This window comes from Macrotis lagotis, chromosome 2 (assembly GCF_037893015.1).
Source record: "Macrotis lagotis isolate mMagLag1 chromosome 2, bilby.v1.9.chrom.fasta, whole genome shotgun sequence".
NCBI lineage: Eukaryota > Metazoa > Chordata > Mammalia > Peramelemorphia > Peramelidae > Macrotis > Macrotis lagotis.
This window is the reverse complement of record NC_133659.1, coordinates 23,483,080-23,507,151: the sequence shown is the minus strand read 5'-3', so window position 1 is coordinate 23,507,151 and position 24,072 is coordinate 23,483,080. Positions and strand designations below refer to the sequence as shown.

Below are 24,072 nucleotides of genomic sequence, written 5' to 3'. Positions count from 1 at the left end.
TGACTGATAGATCTTACTAATAATAATTATTTGCATTTCTCTGACACTTTAAAGTATACAAAGAACAGAATTTTCTTTACAACAATCATGTGAAACAGACTGATACTAATATTATTCCCATTTTTTCAGATGAGTAAACTGAGACTCAGAAAGATTGAGCAAATTACAGTCAGACAGCTTTTCAGCAGTAGAGTTAGTACATAAGCTCAGGTCTTGACTTCATATCCATTTCTCTTTGTTCTTTCACAATCAGGGATATTTATATCTTCATGAAAAATATATCAATCTCCAAAGGTAAAAGTAAGGTATCAGGAGCTGTGTGATGAAGGTAGCTGAGTGTGGGGCATGTAGATTCCTTATGAAACAGAGTTGATTTGGATTAGGAAAACAAATGAAATGTTGAATGAAGATGGAAAGCCTAGGAAGGGAATATAAGGAGGTAGAAGACATGAGACTTAGTCTCAAGAAGTATAGAATATGGGGCGGCTAGGTGGTGTAGTGGATAAAGCACCAGGCCTGGAGTCAGGAGTACCTGAGTTCAAATCCGGTCTCAGACGCTTAATAATTACCCAGCTGTGTGGCCTTGGGCAAGCCACTTAACCCCGTTTGCCTTGCAAAAAAAAAACACCTAAAAAAGAAGTATAGAATAAAGAATTTGTGGGAGAGGGGGAGAAACAGGAAATGGGACAACTTAACATTGGCTTTGGGAGCCACGGGTATCCTTAAGAGCATTTCATTCTGTTATGGTTCATAAAGAGCCTAAGGGTAGGTGTGCTCTTAACCAAAGGATGGAGGCAATTACAAAAGCTAAAATAGATAACTTTGTTTGCATGAATGTTTTTAATTTTTTTAATTTTTAATTTTTTAGGTTTTTTTGGCAAGGCAATGGGGTTAAGTGGCTTGCCCGAGGCCACACGACTAGGTAATTATTAAGCGTCTGAGACCGGATTTGAACCCAGGTACTCCTGACTCCAGGGTTGGTGCTTTATCCACTACGCCACCTAGCCACCCCTGTTTACATGAATCTTAGAAGTTTTTGTACAAAGAAAGTTACCTCATCTAGTCCTTACAGTTTTTATCTTCCTAACATCTTGTATTCACCCCCTTCTCTGTTCTTGTACCTCGGTGAAAGTCCTCACACCTGCATTTTTGCAATAGCCACTGTAGGGTCTGCCCCACTCTTGTCCATCCTCCATTCACTTGTCGTACTGATCTTAATAAAGTCCAAATCTGACTATCTCACTCCCTCCTCTCAATAAACTCCAATGTTGATCACTTCTAAGTTATCCTTTATATGCCTTGTGAGCACAGATGTTTGCATATATAAGCTGTGTAGCAAAGCCTTTTGATATGGGACTGTCTCCTCATTGGTGGAGATCAATACCTTGTGCTTTCATCATGGGTTGGGTAAAGTTGAGAGAGCAGGAGAGAAGAGTGAACCAATGCTTCAGTCTCTTCAGATTCTTTTACTGTCCAGTGGTTTTTCTGATTTCCAAATTCAAGAGAGAAGATGAGTGATGTCAGTGTCCCTTCAGGTCCCTTAAGGGAGGAAAAGACAGGCAAGAAGTCAAAACATGTAGAACTTAGATCATGCCCTTATTTATGGATTGCTACACCAGAGACTTCTGGGTAATTGGTTGAGCTGAATGACCTCACGCCCCAAACTGTTTCCTTAGGGCTTGAAATAATATAACATTCAAAATCTCAACACCAGCATCAGGACTGGTACAGACATTCCTTCTACAGAGCCTGGCCCTATCCAAAAGTCCAAAGTCGGAAAGTCAACTAGATGAATGAGAAAGAAAAAAAATCCCTCCATAAAAATCTCCTTCCTGATATGTATATGTTTATGTATATTTTCTCTAATTTCTGTTTTGCTATCAATTTGGATAAATTATTTTCTTTGCTATTTGCTATGTGTTTCATTGTAGAACCAGTCCTTCTTGGGAAGAAAGTCAATCCTTGGACATAAAGCTTGGGATCTCTCCTTCTCTACTAAGAAATAGCAATAAGGAATCTGAAAGTTACATTGCCCTAATAATATTAAAAGAAGATAGATAAAATTCTAGCTCCCTACCCTTTCTCTCTGAGGAAAGCAGAGTAGTGACCATCCTCTAGTCCCAATCTCCTGATTCCTCTCTTGGCAAGAATTAAAGTATCACTTAGAGACCTGTGGGTAGAGGAGATAATAGAAAGGAATCTATTCCTGCCTTCCTTCAAGCTACAAATTGAGCTTCCCCTGTATTACTTATGTTATCACTAGCCTGAGCTTCTTGAGAGCAGGGGCTGTATTTTTGCTTCTTTCTATCCTCAGAAGTTAGCACTGTATTTGGCACATAAAAGCCATTTAATAAATATTTATTGTCTGACTAAGAATGGAAGTTATTGAATGGGGGGAAGATCTTTATATCAAATTTCATAGATAGAGTATAATGCTTAAAATATAGAAGCAAGAAGGCATACCAGGCCAAAGGTTATTCTTCAATAGATGTGGTCAAAGTATAGGAAAAGTTGGATAAAGAGGATAGAAAGAAGCAAAATTACAGCCCCTGCTCTCAAGAATCATAATTAATTAGATAAATAAAAACAAAACAATTTTGAGGTTTCATCTGGTAAATTGTCAAAAATGACCAAAGATGAAATTAGTCAATGTTGGAGGGTTTATAGGAAGATAGGCATATTAGTAAACTCTTGGTGGATCTATGACTTTTAATAACGATAGCAAATAATTATCTAGAACTTAAAATTTTTTTTTTAGATTTTTCAAGGCAATGGGATTAAGTGGCTTGCCCAAGACCACGCGGCTAGGTAATTATTAAGTGTCTGAGGTCGGATTTGAACCCAGGTACTCCTGACTCCAAGGCCGGTGCTCTGTCCACTGCGCCACCTAGCCTCCCCTAGAACTTTAATTTTTGAAAGGTGCCTTACAAATATCTCATTTTATCCTTACAACAGATATGGAAATTAAGTGCTATTTTTATCCCTATTTTACAGTTTGAACTGTTTTTTAGAGCTTAAAAATAATACAATATTCAATAGCTCAATACCAGCAGTATTGACTAGTGCAGACATTCCTTCTAGAAGCACCTGGCCCTATTTGAAAGTCCAAAGACAGAAAATTGAGTTGAAGAAAGGGAAAGAAAAAAAATCCCTCCATAAAAAGGTATTATAGTTGCAGGAATACAAAACACAAAAAGTCAGAAGAGAATGCCTCTAAAAGCATCTACAAGCAAAGACTGAAAGAAAAGCACAGCATAGGCATAAATTTCTGGAAGAGGTAAAATAAGAGTTAAAAAAATCTTTTTAAAAAATGTTTTTAGAAGGGAAATGAGATTTCTAGAGTACAGATTAGCAGTTTTCAGTGTAAGGACCAAATTTAGCATCCACATGCTTTATCCTGTACAAAAATAGGAAACAAAAAGGATTCAATTCATGGGCCATAGTTTGCTGTAAAAGAAATGAAAGCTATGAAAGAAAGAACTATACAGGGAATTAGTAGCTTGACACAAGAGGTACAAGCAAGCAACTTCCTGAAAATTAGAATTGGTCAAATAATAAAATCAAATGATTGAAAAAAAGAAGAAAATTTAAGGTATCTTATTACAATTGACCTGCCAAACACATTGAGGAGAAAAAAATTCTTAATTTTAAAAGACAAATTGTGGTACATGAATATAATAGAATCTTACTGTGCTAGAATAAAAGATAAATATGAAGAATACAGATAAGTATAGAAAGATTTATACGATCTGAAGCAAAGTGAAGTAAGCAGAGCTAAGTGAACAATGTAAACAAATATTATAATAATGTCAATTCAATGAACCACCAGGGAACCATCAAAAGGGAAAGTTGCAAAATTTCATAGAATAAACTTGATCCCAAAGAGTAGCCATGAAAAGACAATTCCAATACCCCTTCTTTGCAGAGGTGGAAGGCCCATGGATATCGCTTATCACATATGCTTTCAAACTTTTAAAATGTTTTATTTGATTTTGCTGATTTTCTCCGTTCCGTTTAGGTTTCCTTTTTTTCCTTCTAATTTTCACTATTTGTTATATGGGATAGTTCTCTAGGAGGGTAAAATGATAGAGATACAGGAAGAAATTCCAGAGATGTAAAAACAAAAGTATCAATATAACTTTTTAAAAAGACATCTGTTGTTCTCTGATAGCAAGATCTTGGTCATGTCCTTCTGAGTTGCTTATTGAGCAATTAAATGGAAACAATCCAGGGTCAGTCTTTGAGCTGAATGGACCCTTAGAAAATATGGAATCTAAAATCCATTTTATAGAAATGAATTGAGGCCAAGACAAGGAAAGAGACTTGTTCAAGTTGAGTAGAAAGACCTTTAACCTTCTTCATCCTCTTCTCTTTCTTCGTTTTTAATGGGGGGATAATTCCATTTTTCTTCTTTATCTCATGGGATGTTTTGAGTGAAATACTTTGTAAAACTTTAAATATCCAAAGGAATTGGTGATCTCATTAGCTAAGAGATTCTTTTCAAAGATGCAGAATGTACTGCATTGATTTTTGACCATCTAGTGTGACTTGTCCATGTCTGTCCAAACAGTTGCCTCCTCAGATAGGTTGGCAGTCAGACTTTCTCTTGAGGTCAGGAGGGTGCTAGTGAAGCCCATGGATTTTCTTTCTTTTTGCCAATTGATTGGCTTATCTTTTTTGGATCATACATGTCCTTGATGAAATCCTTTGCTGTAGTTCTTTTTCATAAAGTCCTCTCTGTATATGTGTTGCTGATCCTTTCTCTCCTCCATCATCCTTCAAGGACTGCTCAGTTTTAATTATTCCTTATCATCTTCATCCCAAGCTACCTCCACTCTGACCATCAACCCACCTTCTAAGGAATTTTGGATTTGGCTTCTGGAGCTATCTGGGTTCTGATACAGGCCATTTCCCAGTCATTTTCATGACCTGCTGCTTTGGTTCCCTATGCCCTCCTGTTCTCCTTGGACTGTTATTGTCTTCCACTAGAATAGTCTTCCAAGATATTATCCTGGCCCCACCTCTCCCTGAAGGACAAATATGTTACATTTCATCTTTCCCCATTTTTTTTGACTAGGTATTAATCTCTCTTCCTTCCATCTATCTATCTTTCTTTCTTTCTTTCTTTCTTTCTTTCTTTCTTTCTTTCTTTCTTTCTTGGACTATGCAAAAGAGGCTTTTCTTATTCACGGAGAAATACTGGGAGTGGGGAAGTCTTATCCTCCCGGCTTAAATTTTTTTTTGGAAGTGGTCATTCTTGGCCTCTTTATATCTCTCTCTCGCTTCATCTTATTGACTGAATGGGCATTGCTTCAGTCAGATGATGACTTTTAAAAGATCCAGGTCTCCCACTGTATCCAGGGCCATCTCCAGTCATCCTGAACAACATCGGAACTACTGGACCCACATAGTTCTGAAGGTGAAAGTGAAGTTGGTGGTTTTGCACAACTCTCCCTCACTTAAATCCAATTCTCTTGCACATCATGGCATCACTTCCCTGATGTCATGGTCTTGATCTAGAATGAAGGACAAACATCAACCTAGCTTAATCACTGGATGGATGTTGCCTTAGTGAAACTGAGACCTGGGAAAGACTTTAGTTTAAAAACCAAGGTCTCTTGTTTTGTCAGAGGCTATCTCCAGTCATTCTGATCTGTATCTGGTCACTGGATCCAAATGGCTTTGGAGGAGAAAGTGAGGCTGGTGAATTTGCACTGCTTTCCCTAGCTTAAATCCAGTTCATTTGTAAGTTATGGCAACATCTTCCTGATGTCATCATCTTGTTCTAGAAGGAAGGTCAAACAGCCTTTAAGGGAATTTCAGGGTAGCCAGGCTCTTTGCCCATGCCCTTAGCCACCAATTGTAGAAGGTCCCCTGCAACCCAGTTCCAGTTAATCATTTAACAATCAGATTAGTTTTTACAAAGAACTATTTATTTCAAAAGTATGGCAAGAATAAACATACATCACTCACCACCTACCTTGATTAGTTGGTGGTTCTTGTTCTTCAGAAATAACATTACTATGTTAGAGTCAAGAGACAGTGTATCTACCTATGACTAATCAGAACAATTAGAGCTTGGAAGACTTTGACACAGGTAAATAGCCCATGTGAACATTTGGAGAGGAAAAGCCTTTAAATCTGTACATCTCACATTTCTTTTGAGCTACTGCAATTCTGCTTTGCTCATAGAGCACAGTGCTTTCTTTGATACAGTTATAACATGCTGTGAAGCCCTGTGCCAGTGTTTCCTGTGTTTCATAATCAATTCCAAAATTCTTCAGAGTCCTTGAGAGTGTCCTTGTAGTGTTTCTTCTGACCACCAGGTGAGCATCCGCCTTGCATGAATTCTCTATAAACAGTCTTTTAGGCAAATGTATATCTGGCATTTAAACAAGATGACCAACCCCTCATTGTAGTAGAGTTTGAATGCTTGGCAGTTTAGTTCAAGATCCCAATTTCTGGTACCTTATCTTACCAGGTGATCTTCAAAGTCTTCCTAAGACAATTCAAATAGAAATGAGTCAGTTTCCTGGCAAGGCACTGGTAGACTGTCCAGGTTTCATAGCCATGCAATGAGATTGGCACAGCAGCTCTGTAAACCTCAGTTTGGTAGGTAATCTTTTCTCTCCTTTGGAGCCTCCCAAACACTGAGCTGGCTCTCATGCTTCAACTCATCATCTATGAGTATATTTCTGGAAAGTATCCTGGCAAGGTAAATGAACTTATCCATAGCAGTTAAAACTTCTCCATTTGCTGTAACCAATGGTCCATATATAGATGGTGTGTTGCTGACTTTTGGAGCACCTCTGTTTTCTTGGTATTTATTGTTAGGTCAAAATTCACACAAGCAATAGAATTTCTTTTTTTTTTTAAGAAAGATTTTATTTATTTTGAGTTTTACAACTTCCCCCCAATCTTACTTCCCTCCCCCATGGTATACAAGCAATAGAATTTCTATCTGTACTATGTTGCATCTCAGTTTCAGAGGCTGCATTGAGGGCACCATCATCTGCAAACAAAAGATCCTGCACCAACACTCCCTCCACTTTGGTCCTGACTTGTAACCTTTTCAAACTGAAGAATTTACCATCAGTGTGGTAACTGACCTTAATTTAATGCTGTATTTGTCTCATTGAAGGTATTTGACAACATGGCTGAAAACACCATGCTAAAAAGCATGGGAGCAAGGACCCTGCCTTGTTTCACCTCATGGGTAACTGGGAAATCTCAAGAGCATCATCCACTATCCAGAACCTTGGTAAGTATGCCATCAGGGAATTGTTGTACAACATTGATAAAATTCTCTAGGCTACCATATTTTGACATAATTCTCCATAAACCCTCATGACTCAAAGGCATTGGTCAGATCTACAAACATTGTATACAGACCTCTTTTCTGCTACTATAATTTCTTCTGGGGTTGTTATACCTACAGCTTCTCAATCCTTTCTGAAGTCACATTGGTTCTCAGGGAGGTGACCATCTTCCAGGTGAAAGATTAGCCTATTAAGAAGTATTCTGGCAAGAATCTTACCAGCAAAGACTAAGAGAGAAACACTCCTGTGATTCTCACGATAGGTGAAATGCCCGACCTGTGGCAGAGCACTCTGAGCTTGCATTGGTCTGATCAGTTGGACCCACTGTGATTTGTCCCAAACATATCGATGTTATTTTGGTCTTCTTCAATAATGAAGGACAAGAATCAACCAGTAGAAGTGATAGTTGTTTTTAAAAAAAAAGGAAACTTATAACCGAGCCAGGACTTGTACTACTGATATTTATAAAAACTACCTGTATAGTTTTCTAGGCTATAAACTCAAAAAAACAGTTACTCTGGGTCTCAGTCTTCTTGATAAAATGGAAGGTCAATCCTTTTCAGCTCTAAATCTCTGGTCCTATGATCTGGCACTCACAGTCCTGGCTTTTTCCTTGAAGAAATTGCTTACCTGGCCACCCTTTCCAGAAGGACCATTCTTTCTCTATGACCCCCTGACTCATGGGTCACAGTAGGACAGTTAGAATACTCCTTGCTCCCTATTGTCATTTTCATAGTCTCCCTCTGCCACCATCTGTGAGCAACCTCTAGAGATTACTATAATCCCAATTTATCACCCAAATTAGATCTTGATGACTATTATCTACCAAGCCCTGGGTGATTCTTGCTTTCTCAAGGAATTCAATGCCTTGCTCACTGTCTTTCTCTCCTCCCCTTATTCCTACTCTCATGCTGAACAAATTATATGATATTAATCAGAAAGAGGATTTTATTTTTTGAGCTAATTTGTGGTTTTCCAGACTGTCTCAGCAGCCCTATTCCTTAGCTAAGGCAAAATAACAGCTGTCTGCAGACAGATAGATGTGGAGGTGGCCAGTCACAGTAATGAGGAAGGAATACATAAGAGCAACTGTCAGCAGAATCAGAGGAAACCCCAATACCACTGAGATAGACTAATTTCACTGTCAGTGGAAGAATCCCAGAAACTAGCAAATCTTACTCTTTTTAGCCCCACTATAAAATTTTCATTTATGAAATGAAATATTCCAGCTATCAACTGAATCAGAACTGACTTCCAACCTGGGAGTGGTTAGAGTAGAAACAGAACAGACTAGAGATAGGAGAGTCAGGACATAAACAGTAGTTTAATTAAAATTCAGAGTGAAGAAAATGATACCTATAGACAGAAGTTCCCTCCTCCTCTCCCTAAGAAGGAAGGTCTTAATACTGCTAAGGTTGGGGCCACTTATATACATGAAAAGGGTTGGCTCACAATACAATCATTCTTAGATTTTGAGATAGTTCTCATGAGTCTAGTGGAAATAGTCATTTTCTCAATTCTTGAGGGGTCATGGCCACTCTGGGGGCATGGAATCAGAATTCTGTGAATAGAACAGGAGAACGATACCTGTCAGTGTCAAGGAACAGGGGTTGTAAACATGTTATGAGGGACTGGGGCAGTAAGAGGTCACACAGTATACTTTGTCAGAGGGTGAGATCATTCCAGGATGCGAGGGATTATTGTTATGCCACAGGGCACAGCCTGTTTTCTGGGTCTTAGCTCTGGGAAACAAGATATCTCCAAAATATTTTGACATAGCAACCTCAACTTTCTCAGAAGTGATCATAGTGAATATGGGAATTGATTTTTCCCATTTCTCTTTTAAGGTTTGCATTTTACCTCTGTTTACTTCATAATGTATATGCCCAACTGGACAGGGGCAGTGTTTATTGGTGGGCACACCTATGTGAATGTGAGTCAGGACCTGGGTCTATAGACTGGGCATAATCAGAACTCACATATGTGTAGCAATGAAAGGATTCCTAGGCATTCTTCATGATAGCCTATGAAGGATAAGGGCTCCTTTCCTCACCCCTGCAAGTCCCCTCATGATCCTGCCTTTGACTGAATTTATCTCTCCTTTGCACCAACTACTTCTTTCAGAATCTGCCCCCTGAGTTTTTTTACCTTCTGCCCCATGTGTCTCTGAGCAAATGGGGAAGTTGCTAAGGATAGAACTTGGCGGCCTCTTTCTGCCTTTCCCAACTCAGCCTGCAGCCAAGTTGGAGGGAGTGAAGGACAGGGAACCAATTGCATGGTCGGATGCTTTGCTAAGAAGGGGAGGGTCCTCTCCCTGGGAAGCTCTTGCTAAGCACTGGCTCTGCTCCCAGAACTGTTACAGAGCTTAAAAGGGCCTGGAGCCTAGGGCATCCAGAACTGGCAATGCTAGGGAGCTGGCCTATGACAGGGCTGAGCAACTGAAGTCCCATCCACACCTCCCTTGGTTTTCAGGGGGAAGCCAAGGTAGAGGGGTTGACAGCAGTATTGCATGTAGGATGATGCCCTCACATTGCCTTCTGACATGTAGTAGTAGGATTCAGGTTAAAAAATATTTTAGTTTTAAGAATTTTATTTGCTAAGCACTCTGGTATTATGTATTCCATGAATTATGAAAAGTGAATATTGTCAGAAAGAAATGCTTTTTTTTGAGATGTTAGCACAAAAAAAATCATAGAATTCTAGGGAATTACTTGTAAGAAAAATGTTTTGCATGTTACCAATTTTATTTTGCTTAATAAATTTTATGGACAGTGCTGTCCAAAATGCTGCCTGAGAGTCACATGTGGTCTGCAGGGTGATTTATGCAACCCATGTGTGGGTTTACTAAAGAAGCAGAGCTACCACAGATACCTCACTAAAATGGGAAATCAAGGGGCGGCTAGGTGGCGTAGTGGATAAAGCACCGGCCTTGGAGTCAGGAGTACATGGGTTTCAAATCTGGTCTCAGACACATAATAATTACCTAGCTGTGTGGCCTTGGGCAAGCCACTTAATCCCATTTGCCTTGCAAAACCTAAAAAACAAATGGCAAATCAAAATATATTGTCTATTGTGTCAATAAAAACTTTTAAAAGTAAGTTTGGACAACTCTGGGTTAAAATTATGGTTACTGAGTTAGAAAAAGTGCATTTTATCAGAATTAATGTTTTGTCATAAAGAATTCTATATAGAAAAATTTCTTTTTTTTAGCAATCTCTAGTGAAAGATAGCAATTTTGGGTGTTGGGAGAACCTTAACCCCCTATTTCCCATAGTTTCAATGTATCAACATTTATGGGTTTTTTGTTGTTGTTTATTTGTTTGTTTTCTTTTGTGCTGTTTTCTAGGGATTTTCCCTCGTGAAAGTTGAGGTTTGATTGTATTGATTCCCTTTCTTCTCCTTTACTAGTTTGGAGATTATTTCCAGAAGCCCTTTCCTTGTTTCCCTTCTATACTGAATCTCAGAGTTGGATGGGACTCAGACAACACCTAGTTTAAACAGTCCAAGAGCAGAAATTTCCTCAATGATATATTCATTAAATGGTCTTATACCCTGCAGGGAAGAGCTCTCAATGAAGTCCGAAATCTCTAAATGTTAAGAAGTTTTTTTTTGGATAATGTAGAAAGAGGATTGAACCAGGAATTAGGAGTCCTAAATTTTAATCTTGGCACTATTGCTCATTTTCTGTGTGACTTTGGGCATGTCCATTTCCTTTTTGGATCTCAGTTTCCCTTGCTGTAGGGGCTTGACTTTATAATTTCTAGTGGTTCTTCTAAGATCTAGCAGACTATTTTAAAATTTTTTATAGCATTTTATATTCTAATTTTACTTCCAAGATTGATTTTTTTCTGCTCTAGAATAAGAGGTCCACCATTCTATTATTCTAAGGTCCCTTTCAGATCTAATATTTTATATTTTGAGATCTTTCCCAACTCTAACATTTTATGTTGTTTTTATAGACTTTTTTTTTGTTTTATTTTATATCGTAGACAATTCATTGATTTGTTCTTTCTCAGGGTCGGCTAGGTGGTGTAGTGGATAAAGCACCAGCCCTGGAGTCAGGAGTACCTGGGTTCAAATTCTGTCCCAGACACTTAATAATTGCCTAGCTGTGTGTCCTTGGGCAAGCCACTTAACCCCGTTTGCCTTGCAAAAACAAAAACAAAAAAACAAAACCTGATTTGTTCTTTCTCTCTTTACTGACTAAAATAGTTAGAGATATTAATTTTCCCCTTAAGGAGCACTTTAGCTGCATTTCAGAAGTTCAAATATAATTGTTCATTATTGTATTTTCCTTGAAATTATCTTTGTTTCTATGAAATTATAATTTATCCCATCAATGTAAACACATTTTTAATTCATTTTGAATTTAAATATAAAAAAGAGGAAAAAAAGAACATTTACATGTACAAACCCAACATAAAAAGAGGAATTGGTATAAAACCATCAATTTTCATTTCACAGTATTTACTTTTTCTGAAAAACTAGGTCATAAATACTAGACATAATTTTCAAAGTTACTTGCTTTTGTGGGCTTCCTTCTGAGTTTCTGTTCACTGCTGTGTACATTTTATTACTTTTTCTTCCCTCCCCAAACCACCCTAGATTACCATATCAGAAAATTGTAAACATACATGTAAATATTTATAAATATGGAAGTAAAACCACACTATACATACTTCTACTTTTTTTAACTTTTTTTTTTTTTTGCACGGCAATGGGGTTAAGTGGCTTGCCCAAGGCCACACAGCTAGGCAATTATTAAGTGTCTGAGGCTGGACTTGGACTCAGGTCCTCCTGACTCCAGGGCCAGTGCTCTATCCACTGTACCACCTAGCTGCCCCCTACATACTTCTATTTATCAATTCTTTCTCTAGATGGGGAGAGCATTTTCCTTCATAGCTCCTTTGTAGTTGATTTGAGAATTTATAATCAAAATGACTTAGTTGTTCTTAGAACAATATTGCTACTGCATACAACATTTTCTTGGTTCTGCTCATTTCACTCTTCAATATTTCATGCAAGTCTTTCCATGTTTTTCTAAAATCAACCAACTCATTATTTCTTATAGTGCAATAGTAGTCCATCACAGTCATATACTAACAAGTTATTTAGCCATTCCCCATTTTCCAGTTCTTTGCTATAACAAAGAGAACTGCAATAAATATTTTAGAACATGTAAGTTCTTTTCCTTTTACTCTAATCATCTTGGGAAAGATCTAACAGAAGTATTTTTTGAATCAACGGGCATAGACACTAGTTTTATAACTCTTTGGCCATTATTCCACATTGCTCTCCAAAATGGTTAGATCAGTTCTCAATTTTTTTCACCTCTGCTCTAACTTTGTCAGCTTTCCCTTTCTGTTACTTAAATATGATATTATTTGTATAAAGGTTTTTATAATTATGTTCATATAGTTCCTGGGTTTGTTTTAATAGACTCCCAAGGATTTTATACTACTATCTACAACTATTTTAAATGGGTATCTTCCACTATCTTTCTCTCTCTTTTTTTTTTTAGGTTTTTGCTAGGCAATGGGATTAAGTGGCTTGCCCAAGGCCACACAGCTAAGGTAATTATTAAGTGTCTGAGACCAGATTTGAACCCAGGTACTCCTGATTTCAGGCCAGTGCTTTTCCACTATCCCAGTGCTTTTCCACTATCTCTTGCAGGATTTTTTTGGTGATATATAGACATGCTGATGATTTATTTATGTGGATTTATTTTATATCCAACTACTTTGCTAACATTATTATTTCCATCAACTTTTTAGTTAAATCTTTAGGATTTTCCAAATATATAATATCATCTACAAAAAGAAAGCTTTATTATCTCATTGCCCACTGTCCTCTTTTGTTATGAAAGAAACAAAAAAATCTTATATCAATATATGTAGAAAGATCTTTTGATAAAATTAAAAAGTGTAGGTATAAATTGAACTTTTTTTTTTTAGGTTTTTGCAAGGCAAAGGGGGTTAAGTGGCTTGCCCAAGGCCACACAGCTAGGTCATTATGAAGTGTCTGAGGTCAAATTTGAACTCAGGGACTCCTGACTCCAGGGCCGGTGCTCTATCCACTGCGCCACCTAGCCGCCCCAGAACTTTTCTTAAAATGATTAGAAGCATCTACCTAAAATCATCAGTAAGCATTATTAATTTTGTGGGAATAAGGTAGAAGCCTTTTTAATATGATCAGAAGTAAAACAAGGATTCCCATTGTCACTAATTTTATATAAAACTGTATTAGAAAAGATAGCAATGAGGCAGCTAGGTGGCGCAGTGGATAGAGCACCGGCCCTGGAGTCAGGAGGACCTGAGTTCAAATTTGACCTCAGACACTTCATAATGACCTAGCTGTGTGGCCTTGGGCAAGCCACTTAACCCCATTGTCTTGCAAAAAAAACAAACAAACAAAAAAAAAAACCAAACCCTAAAAGAAAAGATAGCAATAAGAGTAGGAAAAAATGGAAGGAATCAAAATTTTTGCTTGGCCTCTAGGAAAGAACTTGTAGCAGTGGGTAGGAGTTACAGGGAGGTAAATTTAACTCTGAGATTTTTGAGTGTGGAGGCCATTTTTGCCATTTGGGGGTATCCCCAGACTTTGGTTTTGGGGGTGTTGTAATTGTTGTTCTTGTTCAGTTGCTTAGTCATGTCCAATTCCTTGTGATCTGATGAACCATAGTGTTCCAGGCACTTCTCTCCTCCACTATCCCCTGAAGTCAGTCCAAGATTATGCTTATTGCTTCCATGATACTATTCATCTCATACTCTGCATTTTTGCCTTCACTCTTTTCCAACTTTAGTATTTTCCAATGAGTAATGTCTTATTATGTGACCAAAGTTTTTAAACTTAAACTTCAGTATTTGATCTTCCAGTGAATAGTTGGAATTAATTGCTTTAAATATTGATTTGACCTCCTTGATGTTCAAGGGACTTTGAAAAATTTTCTTCAGCACCACAATTCAGAAATATTGATCCTGCAATGCTCAGCTTTCCTTATAGTACAACTCTCACAGTCATACATTGCTTCTGGAAAAACCATAGCTTTGACTGTACAGACCTTTGTCTGCAAAATGATGTTTAATTTTTAGTGGGCTGTACCTATGGCATAGATTTTCTTTCAATGAGCATACATCTTTTAATTTCATGACTGTGATGGCTATTTTCAGTGATCTTTGAGCCCAAGAATATAAAATCTGACTTCCATTTCTTCTCTCTCTATTTCCTGGTGTAGAGGAAGAAAGAGGAAATGATTGAGGAAACAAAGTTTTGAGCATATTGATTTATTAAACAAAGCCTGACAATTGACAATTGCCCCCTAAATCAGGACTAGTAGCCTTGCTTAGCTTTGGGATTGGATTTTTATACATTAAAAAAATTAATCAAATAAGGCCAAATAATTAGAAGGAAACAATTAACTAAGGCACAACACTAGATAATCTGATTTCCAATTGGAAGAAAGATTAGGGTCTTTCCCTAGTTGTGAGGGTGAAAAAGTAAGTTTCAGTAGAATTGGATTTGGGGTCCTTCTATTCACATAACTGAGAGATGTTGATTAATTGTATAAACCTGTATTAATGAAACAATTGTAGACTTAGATCATCTGGTTTCCTATGGATGATTTGCAGAAAAACAAGATGAAGGAGATTATTATTATTATTATTATTATTATTATTATTATTATTATTATTATTATGGAGTCAGTATTCATGAGATAGAATCTGATTGGTTTTTTGAATTCCTTTACCAAAGCTAATTCCATTTTGTAGCTAGCCTTCAGTTTATCTCATTATAAAGAATGGGAAAGGAATATCACAAAGCATTATATTAACATCTTATTTACTTAACTTATATTCAGAGTATATCATGTGAAGTGCTAGGCTGGGCAAATCAAAAGATTTAAGGTTGGTAGGAGAAATATCAGCAATCTCAGACATACAGAAATAACATTCTGATGGCAGAAAGTGGAAAATGAAGAAACCTCTTGATAAGGGTGAAAGAAGAAAGTATAAAAAGTAATTTGAAGCATAACATTAGAAAAACTAAGATTGTGGCAATTTATTACACTTAAACCCGTCAGTTATTCAATGTTTGGTTCTATTTTTCTAGACTACATACAGGTTTCTCAGGAGACAAGTAAGATGATCTCTTTGAGAATTTGACATATTGTATTATGATCTACACAGTCAAAGGCTTTTGTGTAGTCAATGAAGCAGAAATAGATGGTTTTCTTGAACTGCATTGCTCTCTCTATAATCCAGTGAATATTGGCCATTTGGTCTCTAATTCCTCGGTCTCTTCAAAACCCAGCCTATTCTTCTGATAATTCTCATTTCACATATTGCTGAAGCCTAGGTTTTAGAATCTGCTTTCCTTCTGTGCAAAATGAGAGTGATTGTTGGATAATTTGAACTTCTTTGACATTACCCTTCTTTAGGATTGGGTTGTAAACTGATTGTTTTCCAATCCAGTGGCCACTATTGAGTTTTCCAATGTTGCTGGCATATTGAGTGCAGCACTTTAGCAACTTAATAGAATTTTAAATAGCTCACTGGAATTCTGTCACTTCCCTAGCCTTACTGTTGGCAATGTTTCCTAAGGTCCATTGACTTCATTATCCAGGATGTCTGGCTCTAGATCAGTAACCACATCATGTGGTTATCAGTGATGTTAAGATCTTTCTTCTACAGTTCTATATATTTTTGTTACCTCTTCTTGATCTCTTCTACCTCTGTTGACTTTTTGACTTTTATCACATCCATTTTTGCATGAAGCTTTCCCTTAAAATCTATAATTTTCTTATAGAGATCTCTTGTAGCCTTCTTCTATTGCTTTCTTTTATTTCTTTTCATTGATCACTAAGGAAAACCCTCTTATCTATCCTTACCCTTCTTTGGAATTCTGCATTTGGTTGGATATATCTTTTTAAAAAAATTTATTTAAGGTAATAGGGTTAAGTGACTTGCCCAAGGTCACACAGCTAGGCAATTATTAAGTGTCTGAGGTTGAATTTGAACTCAGGTCCTCTTGACTCCAGGACTGGTGCTGTATCCACTGTACCACCTGGCTGCCTCAGTTGGATACATCTTTCCTTTTAATTTTCTTTCTTTCCTCAGCTATTTGTAAAGCCTCATCAGATAGTCATTTTATTTTCTTGCTCTTTTTTTTTTCTCTTTGGGATGTCTTTTATTGTTGCCTCTCATATAATACTGAGAACATCCATTGCAGGGCATTGGGATTCAGTGATTTGCCCAGGGTCACACAACTGAGTATTAAGTGTCTGAGGCCAAATTTGAACTCAAGTCCTCCAGAGATTCCAGGGCTGGTGCTCTATCCACTGCCCCTGCCCATAATTCTGTAGTCATTCTATCTACCAGATCTAATCCCTTAAATCTATTCATCACTTCATGTTTATATTTTATTTAAGTCTTACTTATACAGTCTATGATTTCCCCTACTTTCTTCAATATAAGTTTGAATTTTGTAATAAGAAGCTCATGATCTAAGCCTCAGTCTAAGCTCCAGGTTTTGTTTTTCACTAACTGTATGAGACTTCTCCACCTTTGGTTGCAAAGTATATAATTAATCTGATTTTGTTGTTAACTATAATATGGTGAAGATCAAGTCTAAAATTGCCTTTGGGGTTATTGAAAAAGAGAGTTTACTATTACCAGTGAATCATCTTGATAGAACTCTAATAGTCTCTGCCCAATTCATTTTGCATTCCAAGATTAAACTTGCCTTATTCCAATTATCTTTTGAGTTCTTCCTTTAGTATTCCAACCCCCCATGATAAATGTGGCATCTTTTGTTGTTATTATTTCTAGGTGTTATAGATCTTTCTAGAATTGAACAACTTTGGTCTCTTGGGCATTAGTGGTTGGAGCAGAGACTTGCATTACCATGATGTTGAGTGATTTTCCTTGAATTCGAACAGATATCTTTCTGTCACTCTTGAGATTATAACTTTTCTCAACTTTTTATTGACTATGAGAGTTAATCCATTTTCTCCTAAGGGAAGCTTGGCCACAGTAGTATATGTAGAGGTCACCTGAGTTAAATTCACCCATTCTTATCCATTAAAGTTCACTGACACATGTCAATGTTTAATCTTTCCATCTCCTGTTTGGTCACAGCCAGCTTGTCTTGGTTCATAGATCTAACATTTCAGCTTCCTAGACTTTCCTTTTATGTGGCACATTGTTGGTATTGATAAAATCTTCTTGACTTGACTAGAATTAGGCTTTAAGAAAAACTTTCTAACAATGAGAGTTGTAAAACAGATTGCCTCTGGAAGTAGTGGCTCTGTAACCAGTGATCAAACATGGGCTGGATGACCAGTCCTCTGGGAATTTTTTGGGGATGGGGACAGGTTGGGGGAATAGGGCATGATGCTGCCAGAGGACTGGTGTCACCAATTAAGATTTGAGGTTTCTCACAAGGGACAGAATTCACATTTTAGCCCTGGAGTTGAAAATTTAGGATTTGTTTTCACAAGCCTGCAAAGCTTACAGATTAAATCTTTTTTTCCTCCTGGAGAAGTAGTAAGCAGCTTGAGGACAGGTTAAAAGGCAAAGGATCAGGCCAGGTGCCTGAAAGAAAAGAAGTCCAAAGGAAAATAGCCAGGAGGCCTGGCTGAGAGGGAAAGTAGAAATAGCCACAAGGGCTGGCTTAGTACAGCTACATGGAACAGAATCCCATAGTTCTCCTGCAGGCCTAGGCCAGGAGGAAAGAGAGAGATAGATCCCCATCCTTGCAGGGTGAAAGTAGGGTGAAGAAGGGCTTCTCTTCCAGTCTGACCTCAGAATTCAGGTCCTGACTCCAGGCCTGATGGGTTGGACAAGGGTGGTGCTTGGGGACTGATCCAGCACCTGGCTCCAGGCATTTTCCAATAGGCGAGTTAGGTGCTGGTCTTTCCTGTCCCAAGGTGAGTGACTTCTAAGTTCAACAGGTCATTTACTATGGAAGATGATTGTCACACCTTCGTAAGCTTGATCCATCAATGGCCAAGGTCAGGTAGACCAGAAACCAGAAGCTGGAGGAAGGGGATCAAACTGAGGCTGTTCCCCTCTTGGGGAATTCACATTTAACAATAGAGTCATTTTGAACAACAGGGAGCCCCCAGACAGGCACAGACAACATCTTTCCCTCTACAAAATTTATTTCCAATCACAACATCTACTAAATCTATAACTCCTTGCATCAGTGAGATGGATAACCCCTCATTCCAATATAGCAAGCCCTCACTAGGTGTTCACTATGTGGAAGGCACTTAGCCAGGTTCTGGGAAAACTGACAAAATGAAAACCATCACTTGCCCTCAAGGAGCTTTCACTCTCTAGAGTCTAACAGGTTCAGTCTGGAAGCTGGCTTGGAAAGCAGGTATTGGAGTGGGCAGAGCTCTAGCCCTGAATTTGAATCCTGCCTCAAACACTTAGCTGTGTGACCCTGGCAAGTCACTTCACCTCTCTGTGACTCAATTTCTTCCTCAGTAAAATGGGAATAATTTCACATCTACCAGCTAGCATTGTTGCAAGGCTAAACTGTGAGAATATATTTTTCATACCTTAAAGTACTAGAAAAAAGCTGGTTATTTCTGCTGTTGCTGCCTAGATGATGAGCTCCCACATCCCAAAGGGATCTTTGGGGGTTGGGTGAGTGGAGAGTGGGATAGAGTACCAATCCCCATAGATCCAATTGAGTCTGCTCTGCAAAGGAAGGGCTGATTCCCTATCTGTCCTCCTTGGAGCTTCTTCAGGAAATAAGAAGTGGGCCCCCACTGGACCCAGAGCGGGGTTGGGAAAAGAGGGCCATGGGCCTTCAGGACTGCATGCAGAAAGAGGAAACCACATGAGCAGAAGGAAAATAAGGATCACACATTTCAGAAATGGGCTTTGCCTCTTTTATGGGCATGACTCGCCTCTCCTGGGGCAGTCTCTGCCCCTCTGGGCTTCCTCAAGGTCCTGGGTGTAGTTAGTGAAAGTTAGAATTCAGGAGAAAGGTGACACTCTTGAAATAGTTGCTCTGGACCAATCAGCAGGCACTTTCCTGTCCCCTCCCCTCCAGGATCCCCTCCAGGGCTTTAGGATCTGGGATAATGTGCTGCCTTGGATTTTTCGGCAAACTTTTTGTTGAACTTCTGTTAGAGACTCACCTTGATACCTTCCAAGCAGAATGCTACTAGAGGTGTTAGCTCCACCTTTCTACTCCTCGCCCTGCTCTCCCTCAGATCCTTAGTCCCCTCCCTCCCAAACTCCCTGGAAAGGCTGAGTTACTCATTCAGAAAAGAAGTGTTAATGATCAACAGCTGCTATGTGGTGACTCTCAGGGATACACACATGAATGGAGAGCAAGGGGTTAGAACATTTTGCCCATTATAATTATGATGGGTAGGTCTTGATTATAGGAAATACTTGGGGCAGAAAGCTACTGGCAAACAGAATTTTGATCCTCAGGATGGTTATTGTATCTCCTCCCACCTCTACTTCCCCTTTCCCCCCTCCCACCAAGTCTCTTCTTCTCCAGGATAAACATGTCGGCTTCCTTCGTGGACCTCTGGACGCTTTCTCCTGGCCATCTCCATATCCTGTCACTTTCACTCCTCCAACATCCTCATCTATTGGTCATCTGCATCCCAGGCATCTTCCTCCCCCCCTCCATTTCTAGTTACCCTTTAGTTTTTTGTTATCTTCCAGTTAGAATGGGTTTGAGGGGCTTCCCCAGAAAGAATTTAGTCAAAGCTGAAGATCTGGAGGGTTTAAAGATTTTGAAATATAAAGGGGAAGGCCTGTACATACAAAATAGACATTCTTCACCCTAAAAATGTGGGATGCTTGAACATTAATTGCTTAAGGAGAGGCTGCAATACTTTGAACTCTAGAGCACTGCCCACTACAATATCTACTTTCTATGTGACCTTGGCAAGTCACTTAACTCCACTGCCTTGCAAACACCCCCCCAGAAGAATTTGAATTTGTCAATATTTTCCCCCTAGATTGATTTTTTTTTATTACATTAAAGAGGCCATTCTCTGCTTCATTTTCTTTCTTATCTAGCTTTAATCACTGAATGGACATTGCTTCAGTTAAACTGAGAATTGTTAATGACTCTAGTTTAAAAGATCTCCCACTGTATCCAGAACCATCTCCAGTCATTCTGATTCTTATCTGGCCACTGGACCTAGCTGCCATTGAGAAATGTCTTTGTTGGCTAGCTGATAAAGTGAACCACACTGCTGGGGGCTCAGGAGTTAGTGTTTGGGAGGATACCCATCTGAGGGATTACTAGTGGATTATCCTGATTGTAGTAGCTGTTAGTATTTTGACCCTCCAATTGCCCATGACTATGTGAGTTGAGTTAGTGAGTTCTGAGAGAAATATTACAAATACAAGATCACTGAGGACAGGACTATCTTGCTTATAGGGCAAAGTTCCTGGCCTATAGTAAGTACTTAATAAATATTTTATCTATCCATCTATCTGTCTGTCTGTCCATCTGTCCATCCATCCATCCATACATCCATCTATCTATCTATCCATACATCCATCTATCATGTTTGCTTTTTCCTATTATATCCTTTTTCTAAAATGAAGAGCCAGGAATTGAATATAATAAAAGGATGTCTGATCAAGGCAGAGCACAGTGGGATATCACCTCCTTCATTTCTGTAAGCAACACCCCTCTTAATGTAGCCCCAAATGAATGAATACATAGATGAATGAAAAAATTATTAAATGTATATTGTATGTTGGTGATAAAAATAGAAGCAAACAAGCAGTTCAAGATTTTCAAGGCGTTCCCATGGGAAGTAGTAATCAAGGAGGAGGATTTTGAACACAGAAGTAACAGAAATCATGATTGGTGTCAAAGGGCCATAGATCGCTATGTCTTTTCAGGAATGCTACTGTTTTGGGAGCTAGAATGAAAAATTGGCTGACAGGGAACGATGGGTATGAGTATAGCAGTTTGTCATAAAAGAAGTAGTGAGATGAGATATGGTTAACGCTCACCAATCAGAATCCCAGAGCAGGAGCTCCAGTTCTGTATTGGGGTGTATCAGAGCACAGTAGGGATTTTGGCTGTCAGATCCTTCTGCTGCCTCCTAGTTGAGCTGGAAACCACTATGGTCTCCAGATCCTTTTCTGACAAATTGCTTTCTAATAATGCTCCTCCATTTGTATTTATAATGCTAATTTTTTTCAAAGCTACCTATCTCTAGGGTCCTGATCTTCTTGCCAAGAAAATATTCTATTGCTATTGAATATCATTTGATTAGCTTCAGTTCCACATTTGCAGCTGTCAAAAGCTTTTGAATCCTTCCTCTATCCACCTGGTGTATTAACTATCTCCCCCAGCTTTGTATTGTCTTTAAATCTGATAAGTATGCCATTTATGCTTTTATCCAAGACCTGATAAAAAATGGTAAATCAACATAGAGCCAAGCATATACCCCAAGGGCACTCCCTGGATACTGCCTACCAGGCTCACATTAAATTACTAATTACTAGGACACCACTAGGTGGTGCAGTACATAGCACACTAGCCCTGGAGTCAGGAAGACCTGAGTTCAGATCAAGCCTCAGACACTTAATAATGACCTAATGGTGTGACCTTGGGCAAGTCACTTAACCCCATTGCCTTGGAACCCCCCCAAATTACTTATGACTACTCTTTGAATTGAGCCATTCACCAGACTCTGAAATGCATTTAATTTTTAGTCTCACTTAGTCTTCATCTCTTGGTTTTATCTCCAGGAACAGCAAGAAAGTCTTCATCAAATGCTTTTCTAAAATCTAAGTAAACTGTCTCTATAGAATTCCCTAGTTTTGTTTAGTAACTGACAAAAAAGGGGAAAAATGAGTCTGGAACAAGCTGTTCTTGGTGAAGTTCAGGGTCACTGGGTAGCTCTTTGTCACTACTGCTTCTGTTTCAAGATGTTCACTAGCCGTCTCTTTAATATCTGTTCTGGAATTTTGCCAGGAATCTTAGGCTCACTGGTCTATTGTTTTCAGATTCTGTTCTTTACCTCTTTTGAAAATTTGAAAATTTCTTCACAATGTTCTCCTTTAATTTTTTTTTTTTTTAGGTTTTTGCAAGGCAAACGGGGTTAAGTGGCTTGCCCAAGGCCACACAGCTAGGTAATTATTAAGTGTCTGAGACGGAATTTGAACCCAGTTCTCCTGACTCCAGGGCCAGTACTTTATCCACTACACCACCTAGCTGCCCCTCCTTTAATTCTTTATCAGGGAATTCACCTAACCATCTCTTTGTATCAACTGGGTTCTGTTGTAACAGCTAGTCTATACTATCTTTATTTCATTCTTTGTCTTTGTGCAATGCCTAACACACAGTAATGCTTGTTGCCTGATACATTAAATTTTGAGTATTTGGATTCATTCTGATTATGTGTCACCCTGGACAAGTCCTTTGTCCTCTGCTGTATTGATTGCTTTCTAGACCTCCTGGTACCAGCAATTCTTGAGCATAATCATTGTTACTGGTTTCGGGTCAGCAGCATATGTAGCCTTAGGTTGTGGTTGCTTGTGGCCATCTACAGTATTGCACTGCCCAATCCTAAAGTTTGCTTAGTGGAACCAGAGTGGAGAATCTGGAGTCAGAGAAAATTTATGGCCAAATCTGAAAGGATTTGTGACTCTGGGCAAGTCACTTGTCCTTCTTTTGCCTTAATTTACTTATCTGTAAAATGAAGATAGTAATAGTATTTACCTCTCAGGTTTGTTTTGAGAATAAAAATGAGATAACGTGTACTGTGGCACCCAAACTTTAAAGCATTGTGTGGCTATTAACAGCTAACTATTGTTGTTATTATTTACTACCAGATGATCAGGAATTCCAGGGCCAGTGGCAGCTGCTGAGTGCCTCAGTTTCCCTTAGGGTGACTAGGAGGACCAAATTTTGCAGGGTTTCATTGAGTTCCGTGACAATCTCTTCCCTGGGTCTCAAATGGCAATCACAAGGTCTCTCAAGGGCAATGGAAAGATCAGAAATACCCGTGCTCAGGTTTCATTATTTCCCTGTCCTCTGTCTGTCCTAGAAATAAGTAACTGAGGGTCTTGCTTGTTTCCACCTTGGGAACATCCGAGGTCCCTTGGCTGCCCAGAGTTGACACAGAATTGCAAAAAAAATTGAGTATGCTGGAGCTAGACTCATGTTTTGTTAGAAATTTGAGTATTGCTTAGCATGAAAGAATCACATCAAACATTAACAGAACTGACAAGAGTAAGAGAATTAGGTAACAGCTTTTAATGATGACAGCCAGTTGAGAGGCCACCATTTAGTCTTCTTAGAACTTAAATTGCTTTATGCAATATTGCTCATCTGGGAGTACATTTTCCTCAACTGACCACTATCTGATCAAATAGCCAGGGAAAATCTTCCAGTAAATGCAATCAAAGACCTCCAGACTTTTCACATTTTGGGGTCCTCAAGACATGTTTTTCTTTTACCAAAGATCAGAAAAAAAATTTACAAAAGAGGCAGAGGAAATCATGGGCTCATGGCCATGTGGAAATCAGGTGGGAGGAAGGGGCAGGGTGCTTTACTCTGCTCTCTGGACATCTCCACACACTTTGGACCTGGAGAAGAAGAGGATGGGGTAAGGGGTAGGAGCTGACCTCTTTGTAATTACACTGAGTCATCAGTTTCTTTGGTTCAGCAGCTCATTAGGGAACTCCACCATTTTCCATTACAAGACTGGCCAGAAGATCCCAGGAAGTTGATTAGAAGAAGCAGG

General features: G+C 38.7%; 1 long non-coding RNA gene across 2 annotated transcripts in view; it reads left to right on the top strand.

The window, feature by feature from the left end:
• The window catches only part of LOC141512419 (uncharacterized), a 177,470-nt gene that overhangs the window by 12,875 nt on the left and 140,523 nt on the right, over nt 1–24,072 (top strand). For both annotated transcript variants that reach the window (XR_012475492.1, XR_012475491.1), the window contains exon 2: nt 7,142–7,261. This is a non-coding gene — a long non-coding RNA (uncharacterized LOC141512419). The remainder of the gene's footprint in view (nt 1–7,141; nt 7,262–24,072) is intronic.